Source organism: Staurois parvus, unplaced genomic scaffold (assembly GCF_062004578.1).
Source record: "Staurois parvus isolate SC_StPar_1 unplaced genomic scaffold, SC_StPar_1.0 ptg000315l, whole genome shotgun sequence".
NCBI lineage: Eukaryota > Metazoa > Chordata > Amphibia > Anura > Ranidae > Staurois > Staurois parvus.
The window spans coordinates 958,310-978,952 of NW_028318111.1; positions in this window are offsets into that span (position 1 = coordinate 958,310).

A 20,643-nucleotide genomic window follows, 5' to 3' on the forward strand; every position below is an offset into this window, starting at 1 on the left:
ATCAGAACCTCAAACTCTACACACCTGATATCAGAGCCTTCAACTCTACACACCTGATATCAGAACCTCCAACTCTACACACCTGATATCAGAACCTCCAACTGTACACACCTGATATCAGAACCTCCAACTGTACACACCAGATATCAGAACCTCCAACTGTACACACCTGATATCAGAACCTCCAACTGTACACACCTGATATCAGAACCTCCAACTCTACACACCTGATATCAGAACCTCCAACTGTACACACCTGATATCAGAACCTCCAACTCTACACACCTGATATCATAACCTCAAACTCTACACACCTGATATCAGAACCTTCAACTCTACACACCTGATATCAGAACCTTCAACTCTACACACCTGATATCAGAACCTTCAACTCTACACACCTGATATCAGAACCTCCAACTGTACACACCTGATATCAGAACCTCCAACTGTACACACCTGATATCAGAACCTCCAACTGTACACACCTGATATCAGAACCTCCAACTGTACACACCTGATATCAGAACCTTCAACTCTACACACCTGATATCAGAACCTCAAACTCTACACACCTGATATCAGAGCCTTCAACTCTACACACCTGATATCAGAACCTTCAACTCTACACACCTGATATCAGAACCTTCAACTCTACATACCTGATATCAGAACCTCTAACTCTACGCACCTGATATGAAAGCCTCCAACTCTACACACCTGATATCAGAACCTCCAACTCTACACACCTGATATCAGAAAGTCACAGGTTCGCCATCAAGGTAGTTGGTTTGTGAAGAGGAAATGGCTTTTGCTATATAAATGTTCAACCGCTATCAGACAGCAGGAGTGGTGAGGATCAAAAGTAAAGAATACATGCTGTATACATAGAGTATACTGTAGCGTCTCTAATGCTATATGGTGATGTGTATATCAAATGTTTTCCTCTTTACAGACATTACTTATGTGTTTCAGAGCCAATCCCCTTTGTTGTAGCAATACATATAAAGTCATATCTGCTCAACTTTTATCCCTGTCATTATCAGTACTTTGTTTTATTTGTTTAATTTGGCTTTCAAATTATGAAGTTGGTGAACACCATTGAATGTTTTGCTTTGGAGAAGAGAAGTGCCCTATACCAACTGTGAAACATGGTAGTGGAAATGTTATGGTTTGAGGTGCCTTTGCTGTTTTAGGGACTGGACGGCTTGCAACCATCAACTACAGTGCTCAGCATAAATGAGTACACCCCTTCTGAAAAGTAAGATTTTAATTAGTATCTCAATGAACACAACAATTTCCAAAATTGTGACAAAACTAAGTTTTATAGAACATTTGTTCGGCTCATTACATGAAATAAGGTTAATAATATAACTTAGATTACAAAATCTTCAGTTTTACTCAAATTAGTTGATGCAAAAATGAATCCACCCCACAACAAAAACTCCTTCATCTAGTATTTTGTGTGACCTCCATGATTTGTAAGGACATCACCAAGTCTTCTAGGCATGGAATGAACAAGTTGGTGACATATTGCAACATCGATCTTTTATCATTCTTCAAGAACGATCTCTTTCAGAGCCTGGATGCTGGATGGAGAGTGATGCTCAACTTGTCTCTTCAGAATTCCCCATAGGTGTTCGATTGGGTTCAGATCAGGAGACATACTTGGCCACTGAATCACCTTCACCCTGTTCTTCTTTAGAAATGCAACAGTGGCCTTAGTTGTGGTTTTTGGGTCATTGTCATGTTGGAAAAGTGCACGACGACCGAGGGCACAGAGTGATGGGGGCATCTTCTCTTTCAATATAGAGCAGTACATCTGTGAATTCATGATGCCATCAACGAAATGCAGCTCCCTGACACCAGCAGCACTCATGCAGCCCCCCAGAAGGACACTGCCACCACCATGTTTCACTGTAGGCACCTTTCATTTTTCTTTGTACTCCTCACCTTTGCGATGCCATACAGTTTTGAAGCCGTCAGTTCCAAAAACATTTATTTTGGTCTCATCACTCCAGAGTACAGAGTCCCAGTAGTCTTCTTCTTTTTCAGCATGGGCCCTGGCACAAGTTAGGCTGGCTTTTTTGTGCATGGGCTTTAGGAGAGACTTCCTTTGTGGACGACACCCATGCATGCCATTCCTCTGCAGTGTACACCATGTTGTGTCACAGGAAACAATTACACCAGTTTGGGTTTCTACTTCTTTAGCTAACTGCAGTGAACTTGCATGGCAATTTTCTTCAACCCTTCTCATCAGAGGATGCTCCTGTTAAGGTGTTAACTTCTGTGAACAGCCTGGATGTCTCTGTGAGATGGTTGCAATTCCATCTTTTTTTTATCTATTTTTGTATCACTTTTGCTACAGCATTCTGATGGATAAGTAAAGCTTTGCTGATCTTCCTGAAGCCTTCTCCTTTCTTGTGTAAATAAACTATTTTCTTTCTCAGGCCTTGTGACATTTCTCTTCCATGTGGTGTCATTGCTGACAGCATGAAATGGGAGGGGTTTACTTTGTTAAGTAACGCCCTTTTATAATCAACTGTCTGCTGGACACCTGTTTAATGAATAATTAGACTCACCTGTTGATGAATTCTTGTTAATTAGGATTTTGTTGTCTAAAATTTAGCTTTACTCATAAGACTTTCATTGGGGTGTATTCATTTTTGCAACATGGCCTTGAACGAATTTGTTAGGAAAAATACTTTTTTTGTGTGCAAATTAACAAATTTTGTTTGCAATCAATGGCTCCTCGCATTTGTGGGGGGATTTTGTAGTACAATGTCCCATAGAAAATGTTGACTGGAAAGGGCATGCCAAGTAGCACCCAGTGTGACCGGGGTCTTAATGTCAAAGCCTAATTGAACAAGCTGAAGTTAGAAGATGATTGGCTGCCATGCACAGCTGCACCAGATTCTGAATGCTCCAGTTTTAGTAAATCTCCCCCATAGTGCAGTTGCCTGTAAGTCCCGTTCACAGCTGAGCAGTTAGAAATTGCACCAGAAGTGCTTCAATTCACAACACTACCGGGCACTTACACCCCCTTCCTGCCCGGGCCAATTTTCAGCTTTCAGCGCTGTCACACTGTGAATGGCAATTGCGCGGTCATGCAACATTGTACTCATATGACATTTTATTATTTTTTTCACACAAATAGAGCTTTCTTGTGGTGGTATTTATTCACCGCTGGGTGTTTTATTTTTTGCGCTATAAACAAAAAAATAGCAAAAAATTTGTATCTATTATAACATTTTGCAAACAGGTAATTTTTCTCCTTCACTGATGTGCATGGATGAGGCTGCACTGATAGGCAGCACTGATGGGCACGGATAGACAGCACTGATGGGCACTGATGAGGTGGCACGGATAGGCAGCACTGATGGGCACTGATAGGAGGCACTGATAGGCGGCATTGATAGGTGGCACTGATGAGCTGGCACTGATGATGCTGCACTGATAGATGGCACTGATGGGCAGCACTGATGGGCAGCATTGATGGGCGACACTGGTGGGCAGCACTGGTGGGCAGCACTAATGGGTGGCACTGCTGGGCACATGTGGTTGGCACTGCAGGGCAAAGCTGGTTGGCACTGTTGGTGGGTGGCACTGCTGAGTGGAACAGGTGGGTGGCACTGCAGGGCATGTGGATGGCACTGATGGGCACAGGTTGGCGGCACCGCTGGGAACAGGTGGGCGGCACAGGTGGGCGGCACTACTGGGCACTGATCATCAGTGCCCTGATGATTAGCGCCGATCCCTTCACTGACAAGTGCCAGTTCTTGGCAGTACTTTCCTCACGCTGTGACACCGTGAGGAAAGTGCAGCTGAGAACAGGCAACTGTATTTACCCGGTGATCGCTGTGTCATTGGACACAGCTGATCAAGTGGTAAAAGGCTACCGTGATTGGCCAAGTACCGTACCCCGTGATCAGCTGTGTCCGTAGAACACAGCGATCACCAGTGGCGCCCGGTGTTCGCCGCTGTGGGCGCGCAGGGGCGTGTTTTCTGGGATGACGTCCATGGACATCGTCCCAGGATTCCACAACCGCGCTGTAGCCGTCCTTCGGCTATAGCGCGGTTGGGAACTGGTTAATACTTTTTACTGGAGACCAATGCCTCATCCAAAGCCCCACCACAGACAAGGCCCACCATAGACAAGGTCCATTAAAGACAAGGCCCACCACAGACAAGGCCCACCACAGACAAGGCCCACCTCAGACAAGGCCTACCACAGACAAGGCCCACCACAGACAAGGCCCACCACAGAGAAGGCCCACCAAAGACAAGGCCCACCACAAACAAGGCCCACCAAAGAAAAGGACCACTACAGACAAGGCCCACTACAGACAAGGCCCACCAAAGACAAGGCCCACCACAGAAAAGGCCCACCACAGACAATGCCAACACAAACAAGGCCCACCAAAGACAAGACCCACCACAGAAAAGGCCCACCACAGACAAGACCAACACAAACAAGGCCCACCAAAGACAAGACTCACCACAGACAAGGCCCACCACAAACAAGGCCCACCAAAGAAAAGGACCACTACAGACAAGGCCCACCACAGACAAGGCCCACCGCAGAAAAGGCCCACCACAGACAAGGCCAACCAAAGACAAGATCCACCACAGAAAAGGCCCACCACAGACAAGGCCAACACAAACAAGGCCCACCAAAGACAAGACTCACCACAGAGAAGGTCCACCTCAGACAAGGCCCACCGCAGACAATGCTCACCACAGACAAGGCCCACCAAAGACAAGGCCCACCACAGACAATGCTCACCACAGACAAGGCCCACCAAAGACAAGGCTCACCACAGACAGGGCCCACCACAGACAAGGTCTACCACAGACAAGGCCCACCACAGAAAGACCCACCACAGACAAGGCCCAGCAAAGACAAGGCCCACCAAAGACAAGGCTCACCACAGACAAGGCCCACCACAGAGAAGGCCCACCACAGAGAAGGCCCACCGCAGACAAGGCCCACCGCAGACAAGGCCCACCGCAGACAAGGCCCACCGCAGACAAGGCCCACCACAGACAAGGCTCACTGCAGATAAGGCCCACCACAGACAAGGCCCACCAAAGACAAGGCCCACCACAGACAAGGCCCACCAAAGGCAAGGCCCACCACAGACAAGGCCCACCAAAGACAAGGCCCACTACAGACAAGGCCCACCACAGAAAAGGCCCACCACAGACAAGGCCCACCACAGACAAGGCCCACCGCAGACAAGGCCCGCTGCAGATAAGTCCCACCACAGACAAGGCCCACCACAGACAAGGCCCACCAAAGACAATGTCTCCCTACCTGCAGCTGGAACAAGTAGCTGCTCTCTGGGCAATAACAGATGAATCTTTTATCTCCCTGACTTCCTCCGGGTGATATATTTGTGGTACGGACATAATCTCTTCTCCACCAGGTAATTTATGACCCCCTCACATCTGTTTTTAATACGGCAATGGCCAGCTTCCCCTGCACTTAGAGACGAGGGCCCAGAAAGCGGATATGGCAATTTTGGCCAGGAGTGGGGAGCAGGTTTTCTGACTCTGGAAAAGGTCAGGGGCAAAGAACGGGATGATTCAGAACAACGCAGCATCAAATACTCATTTATTTTCCCCTTTTTTTTCACTTGCATAGTGTGAGTTTACATGTTGTACCCATTTTCTTCAGTTTCTTGTTTCTGTTTTAATCTGTATACAGTATCAAGCCAAAAATATGTTTTTTTAGTTTGGGATAAAGTGGGGAAGGATTAGAACCCTTGTCGTGTTTTTACTGCCCCGATTTAACCTCACTTCCTGTCCTGCTGCTTCACCAAACAGGAAGTGAGGGCAAATCTGCAACAAGGACACGGACGGAAAAATCTGATAGGGCTTCTAGTCTTCACCTACTCTACCAAAGAATATATCTGTCTGTGTCGGAGAGTTCCCCTTACTCCCTACCAGGTAAAGTATTGTCTACAATACAGGACAGGAAGTGAGGGGAATTCTCTCTAAAGGAGTCATGAACAGTGTAAAAACCAGATTGGGGTTCTAACCCTTTCCTAGCTTCCTGGAAACATCCCAGCACCCTGCCCCAGTACTCCTCTAAAGAGCCATCATCCCTGATGGAAGCAGTGGGCTCCTGGCAAGGGCTATGCAAATATCAGGTAGAGAAGAGAGACGGCAGCGCCACGCTAAGTGTAGATGGTTAAAATCAGGCAGATTTGATGGTAAAATTGCACTCACATAGGTAGGTAACAGGTAGGCATATTAAGTAATGGACAGGGGCGGACTGACAACTCATGGGGCCCCGGGCAATAGGGGATCATGGGGCCCCTGTGTCCTTGCCCAAACTCAAAAAAGCCTATGAAAAAGGCACCAGGGGCATCTCATGGGGCCCCCTACTGACCCCGGGCCCTCGGGCAGGGCCCGAGTTTCCAAATGGTCAGTCCGCCCCTGGTAATGGAGGTCCAGTGGGAACATCAGGTCCTTAGGCCGGGCTCTGGGTGTTTTCTCGCCGCTCCAGTGGTGTCCAGGGCTTAGGAAGGGGCGCAGGGAGGCTCGCAGGGATGATGTCACCGCATGGACTGGGTTTCCAAGACGGCGTGTTCGGAGGAGTGGGTGGTCCTAGGCAGACTGTATTTGCATGCAGACCACCCTAGGTGATGCTCACATTGGAAACTGAGCCTCCATGATTGAAAGAACTGGAAACTAATGAATGAAAGGGGCGGGGCCATGGACACTCTGGCTGAGAAGGAAGCACTAAATGATGCTGGACGTCCTCCGGCCAGGAAATGAGGCAGAGCTCTATCTGACTTGCTGCAGCTTCTAGTGCACATTGTGAGAAGCTCACAGTGTGCAGTGAATAAATGTGTAATATAATAATATGTATTATAACAATGTGTAAGAATAATAATAATAATCATAAACATAATAAAACTATTATAATAAAATATAATAATATGTACTTGTTCTAGGATGTGTACCTCAAAAGTGTAATAATGTGTAATAATCATAACATATAATAATGTGTAGTAATAATAATAAAAAAAAATAATAATAATATAATAATAGTTATACGTATTAGGATGTGTACTTCTAAATGTGTAATAAAACAATGTATAATAATAATAACAATAATAATAATTAATATCAATGAACAATGTGTAATAGTGATGATAATAATAAAAATAATACAAAAGTAATACATATAATAATGTGTAATAATAATACATATAATAAAATAATAATAATAATATTATAACAATGTGTAATAATAAAAAATAATAACATATAATAATGTGTCATATAACATAACATAACATGTATAATAATAATAATAATAATAATAACAAGAAAAAAAATAATATTTTGTACTTATTCTAGGATGTGTGTTTATAAATGCATAATATAACAATGTAAAATAATAAGGATAATTATAATAAATAATATAATGATAACATTTAATAATAGATAATATATAACAAGCTATAATAATAATAAATAATATAATGATAACATATATTATGTGTAATAAAAATATGTACTTATTCTAGGATGTGTACTTCTAAATGTGTAATATAAGAATGTATAATAATCATAATATTAATACTAACAATAATAAATAATATAATTCCTAGATTGTAAACTCTACCGAGCCGGGCCCTCTGTTTCCTCTTGTACCAAATTGTATTGTAACTGTAATGTCTACCTTCATTTTGTAAAGCGCTGCGCAAACTGTTGGCGTTATATAAATCCTGTATAATAATAATATAATAATAACATATAATAATGACTAATTATAATAAATAATATACTGTATAACAAGGTAAAATCATCATTAAAAACAATCATAAATAATATATAGCAATGTATAATAATAATAATAATAATAAAAAATATAATGATAACATATAATATGTGTAATAAAAATATGTACTTATTCTAGGATGTGTACTTCTAAATGTGTAATATAAGAATGTATAATAATAATAATAATAATAATAAAAAAATATAATGATAACATATAATAATGTGTAATTATAATGCATAATATAGGTAACATAATCATAATATCAACAATATAAAAAATAATGTTTTGTACTTATTCTAAGATGTGTCTTTATAAATGCATAATATAACAATGTGAAATAATAAGGATAATAATAATAAATATTATAATAATAACATATAATAATGTGTAATAATAGATAATATATAATAATAATAATAATAAACAATATATAACAAGGTACAATAATAATAAATAATATAATGATGTGTAATTATATTAAATAATGTACAGTATAATAAGGTAAACTAACAATAACTAAAATAAATAAATAATAATAATAATATTAACAATAATAATAAATAATATATAGCAATGTTTATTAATAATAATAATAAATAATAATATATAGCCATGTCTAATAATAATAATAATAGTCATAAATACTATATGGCAATGTCTAATAATAATAATAAAAATAATATAATGATAAGATATAATATGTGTAATAAAACCTGTACTTATTCTAGGATGTGTACTTATAAGGCCCCTTGCATATTGGGCCATTCAGTTGCAGTGCGCCCGTCCCGGCACATTAGTGCACCCAGGAGGGACAGGTAGTACAGCTGTACCCGTGTTCTGGAACCTTCTCCATATACACCAGCACCACTCCATACAGCGTTCAGCCCATTCAGCCGGGAGCTGCCATAATCTTTGAGCAACTGCCTGTGGCAGGCCTAGACGCTGCACCTGTCCCTCATGGGTGCGCTGCAGCTGCACCTCCCTGTGTACAATACATCTAAATATCAGCCAATAGACTAGAATGCATAAGACTTTGTAGCAATGTTGCTATATCCCAGCTATAGGTGGCATTTTTGAAAATTAGACCCCCCCCCCCCCCGCTAACAGAATGGTCGCAGTCTCCCGGGGGACAGAGCTGTCAGCCATTCCTGGTGAAGTGAATAGCATGAAATGCTGCGCACAGAACATCCCGCACGCACATTGCGCACACAAATCGCCTTCCTCCATTACATATGGGATGCGGGGTCCCTCCGGCCCGGCATCAATCACAATATCAGCTGTAATCTTCATCGGGCCCTTCAGCCCGGCTCTCAGATGATTCTTCCTATGTAGCAATGATACAGCCCAGACACTTCCAGCTGTAGAAGAGTAAGTTATGATTAGGAGGGAGATGGTATGTGAAAACAATATTCGCTCTAGGGCCAGATAAGGGCGTGCGTGGGTAAATCCTGAGTCCTGCCAACCCAGCTGCCAGGGGTTAACAGGCTCTCAGCCCCTCGGCGCGGCGTGTCCAGGCCTGAGGTTATCAGGGTACCGGGGACGGCACTCCAAGAGACGGCGTCAGGCGAGTGGCAGCCTGTTGGCAGGAAGGAGCGGTCACCCCTGGCTCTTCAATGCCGAGACCCGCTATCAGACGCAGAGCCCCGCTAAGTGCTGACATGTCTGGCCAGCGGAGGTGACGCGTGTATCTAAGCCAGGCTTAGAATATGACGGATGTGAGCGGCACCGCCAGATTTCCCATCTGGGCCGGAGGGGCGATCCCTCTTTTTTTAGAACCAAGTCCATGGGGCGGATTTTTTCAGCACATTCCCACTGCTTCAACATTCCAAAATCAATGTTTACTAATGAGCACAGTTCACATCACTGCAGTGCAGTGCAGGAAAAATCTGCAGCACAGTGAATAGAAATAAGGGAATAGAATAGAAAAGAATAGAATAGAATAGATTAGATTAGTGGTAAGGTGCACAAAACTTCATCATGATAATGTGAATGAGTCCTCATTTTTTTCCCATCTGCGTCCCAGTGAGAAAATTTCCCTCAGTGGCGTCACTAGGGTTGGTGTCACCTGGTGCATTGTGTCCCCAACCCCCCCTCCCCGTAGGCATGATACAAAAAATAGCCAGAGACTGTGGACATGATACAAGAGATGGTCAGCACACCCCATCACCCTTTGCCATTACATACATTCAGTACCAGAGGTGCCGGAACCCAGTTTACAATATCATTTAGTGCTATGGTACTAGTCAAAGACTGTGGACATGATACAAGAGATGGTCAGAGACTGTGGACATAATATAAGAGATAGTCAAAGACTGTGGACATGATACAAGAGATGGTCGGAGACTGTGGACATGATACAAGAGATGGTCAGAGACTGTGGACATGATACAAGAGATGGTCAGAGACTGTGGACATGATACAAGAGATGGTCAGAGACTGTGGACATGATAAAAGAGATGGTCAGAGACTGTGGACATAATACAAGAGATAGCCAAAGGCTGTGGACATGATACAAGAGATGGTCAGAGACTGTGGACATGATACAAGAGATGGTCAGAGACTGCGGACATGATACAAGAGATGGTCAGAGACTGCGGACATGATACAAGAGATGGTCAGAGACTGTGGACATAATACAAGAGATGGTCGGAGACTGTGGATATGATACAAGAGATAGTCAAAGACTGTGGACATTATACAAGAGATGGTCAGAGACTGCGGACATGATACAAGAGATGGTCGGAGACTGTGGACATGATACAAGGGATGGTCAGAGACTGTGGACATGATACAAGAGATGGTCGGAGACTGTGGACATGATACAAGGGATGGTCAGAGACTGTGGACATGATACAAGAGATGGTCGGAGACTGTGGACATGATATAAGAGATGGTCAGAGACTGTGGACAAGATACAAGAGTTGGTCGGAGACTGTGGACATGATACAAGAGATGGTCAGAGACTGCGGACATGATACAAGAGATGGTCGGAGACTGTGGACATGATACAAGGGATGGTCAGAGACTGTGGACATGATACAAGAGATGGTCGGAGACTGTGGACATGATATAAGAGATAGTCAAAGACTGTGGACAAGATACAAGAGTTGGTCAGAGACTGTGGACATGATACAAGAGATGGTCGGAGACTGTGGACATGATACAAGAGATGGTCAAAGACTGTGGACATGATACAAGAAATGGATTGAGACTGCGGACATGATACAAGAGATGGTCAGAGACTGTGGACATAATACAAGAGATGGTCGGAGACTGTGGATATGATACAAGAGATAGTCAAAGACTGTGGACATTATACAAGAGATGGTCAGAGACTGCGGACATGATACAAGAGATGGTCGGAGACTATGGACATGATACAAGGGATGGTCAGAGACTGCGGACATGATACAAGAGATGGTCGGAGACTGTGGACATGATACAAGGGATGGTCAGAGACTGTGGACATGATACAAGAGATGGTCGGAGACTGTGGACATGATACAAGGGATGGTCAGAGACTGTGGACATGATACAAGAGATGGTCGGAGACTGTGGACATGATATAAGAGATGGTCAGAGACTGTGGACAAGATACAAGAGTTGGTCGGAGACTGTGGACATGATACAAGAGATGGTCAGAGACTGCGGACATGATACAAGAGATGGTCGGAGACTGTGGACATGATACAAGGGATGGTCAGAGACTGTGGACATGATACAAGAGATGGTCGGAGACTGTGGACATGATATAAGAGATAGTCAAAGACTGTGGACAAGATACAAGAGTTGGTCAGAGACTGTGGACATGATACAAGAGATGGTCGGAGACTGTGGACATGATACAAGAGATGGTCAAAGACTGTGGACATGATACAAGAAATGGATTGAGACTGTGGACATGATTCAAGAGATGGTCAGAGACTGTGGACATGATCCAAGAGATGGATTGAGACTGTGGACATGATCCAAGAGATGGTTGGAAACTGTGGACATGATCCAAGAGATGGCTGAAGACTGTGGACATGATCCAATAGATGGTCGGAGACTGTGGACATGACTCAAGAGATGGTCGGAGACTGTGGACATGATTCAAGAGATGGTCGGAGACTGTGGACATGATTCAAGAGATGGTCGGAGACTGTGGACATGACTCAAGAGATGCTCAGAGACTGCATACATAATGCAAGAGATGGTCAGAGACTGCAGACATGATACAGGAGATGGCCAGAGACTCTGCGGACATGATACAACACATAGCCAGAGATTGTGGCTGTAGCCATGCATACAATGGCGTAGGTATCTCTAGCAGTCATGGATGGATGGTGCGGGGCCTGGTCTCTGGGAATCCATATGGCCATGCTCACAGTGGTGTGGTGGGGGTCTCCAGCAGCCATGGTTGGATGGATGTTGCAGGGAGTCGGGTCTCTGGGAATCCATATGGCCATGCTCACAGTGGTGTGGTGGGGGTCTCCAGCAGCCATGATTGGATGGTGCAGAGTTCTGGTCTCTGGAACTCCATGTGGCCGTGCTCACAGTTGTGCGGTGGGAGTCTCCAGCAGCCATGAATGGATGGTGCAGGGAAGGGGTCCAGTCTCTAAGACTCCTTGTACTTGCTGCTCACAGTGGCATGGTGGTGGGATGTGTGTACTGAGCCTATGGGTCAGGACTCAGGAAGCATGCCCACTGCCATGTTGCTGTGCTGTCATACACTCAAACATGGTGCCAGGCGGCGCCATGACGTCACTGACTCACCACACATACACCCAGCAGACCGAAAATTTCTGAACGTGTCTGAGCATGCACAGTTGCAAAGAAGTCCCGTGGCCATATTTATTACCGACGGTTAGCACCCTGGTGTCACCCCTCTGGTGGATGTCACTGACACCCAGGTCCGGTCTGCACCCCCCGTGCCCCATAGTGACATCACTGATTTTCATTCACTTCCTATGCTGTAGATAACAGATGGAGAGGGAAATCTCTCCACATGAAACAAAATCCTCTCTTAGTTGTCACCAGTACAAGAGTCCTGATTGGAAGATCCTGTCCTGATGACAACTCAAAAATGTGTATCTTCTCCAATTTATGGTCCCAGTGACAGTGGTCTCCCTAACATGGACACAGACTGTGATAAAAACCTGGCAGAGGTTCTAACTCTTCACCACTTCACCAACGTTTTTTTTAAGTTTTGCCTTTAGATATATTCTACTGGGACTCTCATGCGGCATTAGGAAAGGGTGGAAGGGTGAGGCACGCGCTGGGATAGAAGTACAGAGGAACTGAATTATATGACTCATTCAGATAACGCCATTCATGACTTTCTCATTCCCAACATGCATCAAATATTCTGCTAACAATTAGCACATTATCAATTTCCCATCCCCCCTGAGAACTAAAAAATACAGAAATAGTAAAAAGTAAAAAGAACAAAAATATTAAATGCACATGCAATTTTAAGGCTTGACACGTTGGGTATCTATTTACTCAGCACATCTTTTATATTTTACCAAAAATTGGGTAATGTATTGCGTTTGTGTGCCCTAAAGTTAACTTTGATATTTTTTACTGAAATTTTGCAGTGACATAAAAAATTGGAATTACCACAGTTTTATTCTCCAGGGTCTCTCTTTCGGAAAAAAATAATGTTTTTTTTTTTTGGGGGGGGGGGGGGGGGTTAGTCATTTTTTAGGCCTAAAACAATTTGGTAAATATGTGTGCAAACAAATGCAAGATGGTCCTGGCAGTGAAAGGTTAATTGAACTATATCTAGCAGATATGACTGTGGCTGGTTGGCCTACCATTATCTGTCTGTGGCTAGGTACATGCAAGTGTGTGTAGCACTACCCCCATAGGAGTTGATAGAAGATTTGGGTCCCCCTATAGTCCTGCACAGCCAGGCATCACACATCTTCACAAAAGCTTCCATCCAGAGTCAGAAATCAGTCCTTAAACTTATTTTAGTGGTTTTGTTGCTTTATATAGTGGATATGAACTGGGATAGGGTTAGGGGTGTACAGGATGTCCAAGGGTACTGATGAACTGAGGACAACTTCCTGGAACTATTTACAAGCCTTTTCTGCAGCACAGTCCCTGTTGGAGAGCTAGCCAACGTCTCCTTAGTGTACCACCCCAAACCTTAGATGACCTTCTCCTCTTCACCCAGCAATATGGAGGTATCCTAGGACAGGGGATCCGGTTCCTGTCACTTTAAGAGTTGAACAGTCACTGGTAGGTGGCTAATCTGGTTTTCCACCAGAGTGCTCCTTCCCCTATCCTCCCAGGGGGTGCAGGTGTACTCACTCAGATCCTCTCCTCTGGGTTGGTGGCTGTTACCAGGCCTATCAGCTGGGCTGCACCTTCTCTGCCATACAGGTGGTCCTCTCTCAGGTGAGCTCATTCCAGCTCCAGGCCCCATCCCACTGGGCTTCCTCGCAGCCTCCTTTCTTCACCCTCACATCTTCCACCCAAATTTTCCCTGCAACTGAGCAGGCTCCAACACTTTTAAGGGTGTCCAGCCCTTTCCCAACCCCCTGTTGAAGATTAGCTAGGACCCCTGAAGAGTGCAGCCAGTCACTTCTCAGATCCACCCACTGCTTCTAAGGCCTTCCTCCAAAAGCCCTAGGGCAGGGGAAAATTCCAAAGGGTCTGGCCTGCAGAGCCTCCAAGCCCTGACCAAAATTTGACCCCTCTCTGGCTATTACACCTGGGCTGCTGTTCAACTCCTGTCGAACCATTGGAGTCTAGATCCCCCTAGCTAAACTAGGAGGGTGCTACAAGTGATTCGGCCATTGTGTAAGCAGCAAAGGCAGACCTGTGAGGGCAATTGGATGTTTGTGTTAACTGCCCTAAGGCAGTGAAATCGGTGAGATCTGTCATGGAAATTTTGTATTGTTGGTCGAACTTTAAATGTGTCATATATTCGTGTTATTCATATGTCTCTCGTGTGGCTTAATTAAAGCTCTGAAGGCTGCAATTGGGCCATGCGCATGTACAATGTATGTATTACAGTACTCGGCTTGGTAATGGATGAGATGGCAGATCTGCGCTTATAGACCGGCGTGTATACCACCACGGCATTCCATGCGAATGCTGCTGTCAGTAGACCGTGGGCCTGTATCCACATATCAGCAGCATGGTACCACGTGGGCTTCATAACGCAATGCGCAAGCGGTGTGAACTCCACGTGTAGGCTTATGCATATCTTACAACCCATTACCAACTTGAAACTGTATCTTGGATGGATGTGTTTTAATAAAGATCGTATCGGGCCCATCCAGGTACAGACTGATATTTTTAGGGAGTGCTTGTGCAGAGAATTTTACATACCAATAGAAGCTAGTAGGACAAGAAATATGACCTCAGATGGTTCATAGGGGGGAAGGGGAGGAAGTCTGCTGACCTCAGAAGGTTCATGGGGGAGGACCAGTGATAGATAATAGCAAAGGCTATGCTCCAATTGGAATGTACATCCTCTGTATAGGCAATCCCCATTGTATTGTTCGGTGGGAGGGATTGACTTTATTCATGTGGGGGGCATGTGTGTATTCTTAATAAAACAGAGAGCTGAGCCTAAAATCAGCCCTTATGTGGATTGCAACCAGCCTTAGAGTGTCGTGTGATCATTCTAGGGTAACGGAGCTCCATCACCTACAAATCAACAGGACCAAAGTATTTGGATGGGCAGGAATCGTGTAGTTTGGCTGCAGTCGTGGTAAGCGAGATTCACACAGCTTTATGGGGGATTTCTGCGCATCCAACTGCGAGTACTCACGGTAAGGAGAAATTCGTTAAAGCGAATTTCCAAGACAGTTTGGCGAGCCTGGTGGATACTAACGCGTATTCTTGCGTAGCTAACCTAGAACGAGGGGGGAATGGCCATCATGAACTAGCAAAAAGTATGCCGGCACATTTCAGGTCTCTCTGCCATTAAGAGGATCGCTTTTTGCGTGTTCGTGTGGCTGATTTCGCTCTCTGTTAGCTAACAAGAAATACCGCTTAACAAGGACCTCGTTTTTTGTCCTAAACTCTTGATTTGTGGGTGAAAAGACGAGGGTTTGTCTCTGCTGAGAGCAGCAGAGGGGTGGGTTTTGGTTGGCTGGATTTGGTCAAGTTTAAAAATCTTCCAACCAAAAATTAAACGGGTATTTGTTTTAGTGGGTAAAAGTTGTTGCATAGTGTTAGGTAAGTATTTGTGGGCTGTAGGTACTGTGGTGATTGCTTTACCCCCCTCCACGTGAGGTAATTATTACAGTGCTGAAAGGCTTAGGTTAATTGTTAACTGTTGTAAGATCTCTGTGTGTATGTAGTCTGTACAATGTTTTGTGGTACTACTGCTCCCAGCAAGCATGCAGCAGGGGGTCCTTTCTGTTACATGTGCATGTTAGTGTGATATGTTGGTGTTTTATGTCCGTTCTGTGATTGTGCCCAAATTGTGTTGTATGTGTGCTGTATATTGTTGTGTAATTGTCCAGTGTATGTTCTGTCTAAAAGTCTGTTTTATGTAAGAGGCAATTTTGAGGCTAGAATCTGCCATGTGCTCCTCTGTGGGGGGTCATTTTCTTGACTAAACCACATGGACTCCTTTTGTTTGGTGGCCATTTTGTTGGCTACCAAATGTGCAGTAATCTCTATGCAATGTGCATGAAGTTTCCTATATGCATTTGACCCATATTGTGTTTTTAATCCAAATTTTTTACAGTTTCATTTGTTTGCTTTTAGCTTTAAATTTGCGTATTGCCAGCCAATTTAAAGTGTATTAAGCGAGTTTTCCCCTCACGTGTTCCACATTTAGTGAGCGCGGTGTAGTCTGGGTTTTTGCACATAGATTTCTTGTATAGTGATTATGTTTTTCTTGTGTTTTTCCTGTTAAAAGTAGTTCCTTATTGTAAAGCGGGTTTGTTTTAAGCTGCTGTGTCGCGTGTTTCACGTCCAGCAGACTTTTTGTGTAAACGGTTCTAGGTGGTTGCAGTAAAGATTGCGTGTGTAGCGCAGATCGTTTAGCGGTGCTGATAGGAGTGATTTTTGCGTCAGCAACAAGGTTACTTTTGGCGCAGTTTTTCGGTTTACCTCTGTGTAATTGTTTTACTGTGAAACGTCCCGTGTTTTTCATAAGGATCCACTTTGTCCTTTTTAACAGTTTTTCAGGTTGAAAAAGGGTTTTTCTGTGTGTATTAGGAAAGTTTTTTTCTTTACACAAATTTCCTAAAGGTCAGTTAGCAGGTTTCTGCCCAACCAGTGACCCCTAAGTAACATCCAAGAACCCCTCTTTTTGTTTTGACTTGTGTTAGCTACTGTGTGCAGGGAGAGAAAAGCCACTTTCATCATTGTGCGGTGTGGCCTGCCAAACACAGTGGGTGATGAGAACCACATAAATTACGCTGTGCGAGTGGGCGGTCCAGGGAAATCCTGGTTACCACAAACACTTCGGGTGGTCAGGATCACACAAATTGCGCTGTGGGAGTGGGAGGTGTGCTCTCAGTCTGACCGCCACTTGATGCGCTTCGGGTGATCGATAAGTATCACATAAATTACGCTGTGCTGGGAAAGTGGTGGAATCAGGCCTCTCGGTAGGATCCCACCGAGTGCTCCAGGGGGTAAACAGGTACCCGGACGCGGGATATATACCAGTGACTAGTCACGATGGGCAGTAGTCAGTCCATGAAGAGAGAGGGGGAACCAGCCCTCTTCAGGGTAAGGACAGCTGCACAACTGATGAAGGTGAGTTTGGGGGGGAAGTCTACAGAACCCCTCAAAAGGTGGAATAAATGGTCGAAGGGTACCAGATGGGAAATTCCCCGGGAAGGTACATTTGACGCATGGAGGTGGGAAAAATTCATCTCTGAATTTGAACCACGGATGCAGGCGTCAGAACTAGAGATCGCACAGCTATGGCTTCACAGGTCAATCCAATTAGGGAGGCAGGGCATACATAAACTGGTGTCTGTCCGGAAGAACCAGGTGATGTATACCTGGCCTCCAGAGGGAATAAAACAGGAGGATCCAGTGTCAGAGGTGGAAGAAGCTCTTTCAGGGCTGACTCTACTAAGGCAGGCAGGATCAGGGTCTGCTGGGGTTCCCCAACAACCAACAGTGGCTGAGATAAGTATAACTGCACCTGTCTCTTCTGTTAGTGACGTCACTCTTGATGTACCTTCTGTGTCTTCTGTCTCTATGCCTCAGCCTCTACCTCTACCTCTCCTTTCTTCCTGCTTCACCCCAGCTCCTTCTGTTTCCAACTATGAAGCCTTCTCAACAACCGATTTGCAGACTATCTGTGAATCAAGGGGAGTAGACACCCGGTTAAAAAAACAGGGCGGATTGCATCAAAGCGCTACGAACCACTGATCAGACCCCTGCCCCCCAGCTATACCCTGATCTGAGGGACCTCAAACCTGAAGGTGCAGTAAGCGAGGTGGTTAATCTAAGCCCACCGATGAAGCTGGGTCAGCCCTTGCACTCTTCCCGGACCGAGGCCTATCCAGTCAGGGTGCAGCAATTTGAAGGTCCTCCCAATGCACGGGGGGAACGGACTTTAGGGGAACGGGTAGTTTGGCATGTCCCCTTCACCCCGGCAGAGATCCGCACTATTCTGGCTGAGCTCCCGGACTATCGAGTCAATCCGAGAGGATTTGCTCGAATGTTTGGACAAAACCAGTTCAGCTATGGTATGAGCGGGTCAGATTGTGCACAGATCCTACGGGCAAAGGTGGGCATGGAAGTGGCCAGTACAGTGATTGCAGGGTGCTCTATAACCACGCATGAGGAGATGACTTCAGGGGGCAAAGAGTTCTGTACACAGCTAAAGGCAAAGCTTCCAGAAATGTATGGTGCTACCTCTACTACGGACATGATGAAGCTCACCCAGGGTCCTAATGAGGAAAGCGCCTGCTTCTGGCGCCGTCTCAAGCAGACGGCACTGGATGCAGATCTGGAAGTTGGACCTGATGCTCCAACTGAAGGGGTAAAGCTGACCGCGACGCACATTCTGTTGCGGGCCAAATTTTTGGAAGGCATCGATACTAAAATTCGGGAAAGGCTGGTTCTGGCCCGACCCGAATATAATGAGATGTCTATCCCTGCTATCCTTTCCACTCTTGCGGCAATAGAGAGGGAAATGGATAGAAGAAAACAAGACAAGGCCAAAGTTCTTATGTCCCAGACCCCACACGAAAAACCAAGGGATCTGGGTCACAGGAAGGATAGGCCCCCACCCAGGTGCTTCCAGTGCCACCAAACGGGGCACATGAGGAGGAGCTGTCCCCAATTACCTAAAGGTCGGTGGCAGTTCATTCCTGATGAGTCCTCCGCCCCTATGACCACCATGGTAAGTAACTCCTATGAATTCTCATAGGAAGTTGACAAATCGGTGTCGGCCCAGATCCATCTTTTTCTAGAGGAATTAAAATATCCCCTCCCTTGCCTCACCGACACCAGTGCAGCAAGAACGGTCCTGCGAAAACAGGACATCCAAGGCAAGGTACCCCTCTCAGGGGAAAGCCCTCCTAACCCCTACTAACCTCACTATCAAACGATGCACTATTCTTAACCCAGCTTCTCTTCTTCCTGTGTCGGAAGATGAGAAGGGGGGGGAGGACAGCAATGACAGTGCTGAATTTTGCAACACGACTAACAATACTAACACCTCTTCTGCTAACATGTCTTCTTTGTCCACTACTAATCTCTCTTCCAAAGGACACGACTGCATCTCTTTGGTGGAACTGGAGTCAGCGGCGACACACCCCATATCACCCCGAGAGTAGCGGTAAGGTTGAACGTCTTCCGATACCCAAAAACCTTGGCCTGAGTGTCTCCCCATTGCCCCCTATTCCATCCGGAATGCCCCTCGGCAACCACATGGGCTGTCACCCTACGAGGTGTTGTTTGGGGGACCTCCCAAAACAGGGTTGTACTTTCCTCAACAGTTGTCGTCTTTGCATTCACAGCTTACAGGTTATGTGCAATCTCTGCAACGGGAGCTGCAGAAGATACACCATCGGGTTCGCGAATCGCTCCCCGATCCAAATACAATAACAGGTGTTCTTTCTATTGAGCCAGGTGATTGGGTCGTCCTAAAGAAACATCAAAGAACCGGACTCGAGCCACGGTTCACCGGACCATACCAAGTCCAGCTGACGACACCTACCTCACTCAAGCTCAAGGGACGAGACAACTGGGTGCACGCAAGCCACTGCAAGAAGCTTCTCAGCTACACCAGAGAATGAGGGGTGTCATTTTCCTTTTTCTTTTTGTTTGTATGTCATACATGTGTGTGAACGGAGGAAAAGACGGCAGATACCCCAACCTTTTATTTAAAATGCACCTACGTTTAGCCAGAACCGCCAACAAAACCAACTGTTGGGTATGCTCTAAGCCCCCACCCAGTCATCACATGTCCGCAATGGCCGCTGTTCATGCCCTATATGACATCCGCGTCGGCATGAAAAAGCAAGGGACCCCTGGTCAGCCCCCACGTAGACATTTGTCGGTAGAACTTAATGACACATTTTTAGCAGGTAACATCAGTTTCAGCACCAATATTAGCTCTAGCTCCTGTAGGGCCCTCGTCAGTCCATTATGGGTAACTGGGCAGCTAGGCAGCCCTCAGGTGTGCTTTAACATCAGCTTTGGCACAGGTAACAAGTTTGTTGGGACTACCACCTGTGAGGGAGGTATAACTGTCAATCTGACTAACCAGACTTCCTTTCTGAGTAACCACACTGACCGACCAGACCACGTGTGTTGGAAGGACGGATGTGATGTGCAGACTGAGGGAGCAATCCCCCAGTCTGTGCAACTGTTGCTCAGTGCCAGAGGCCGAACGAGGAACTCCTCCTGTTCTGCTC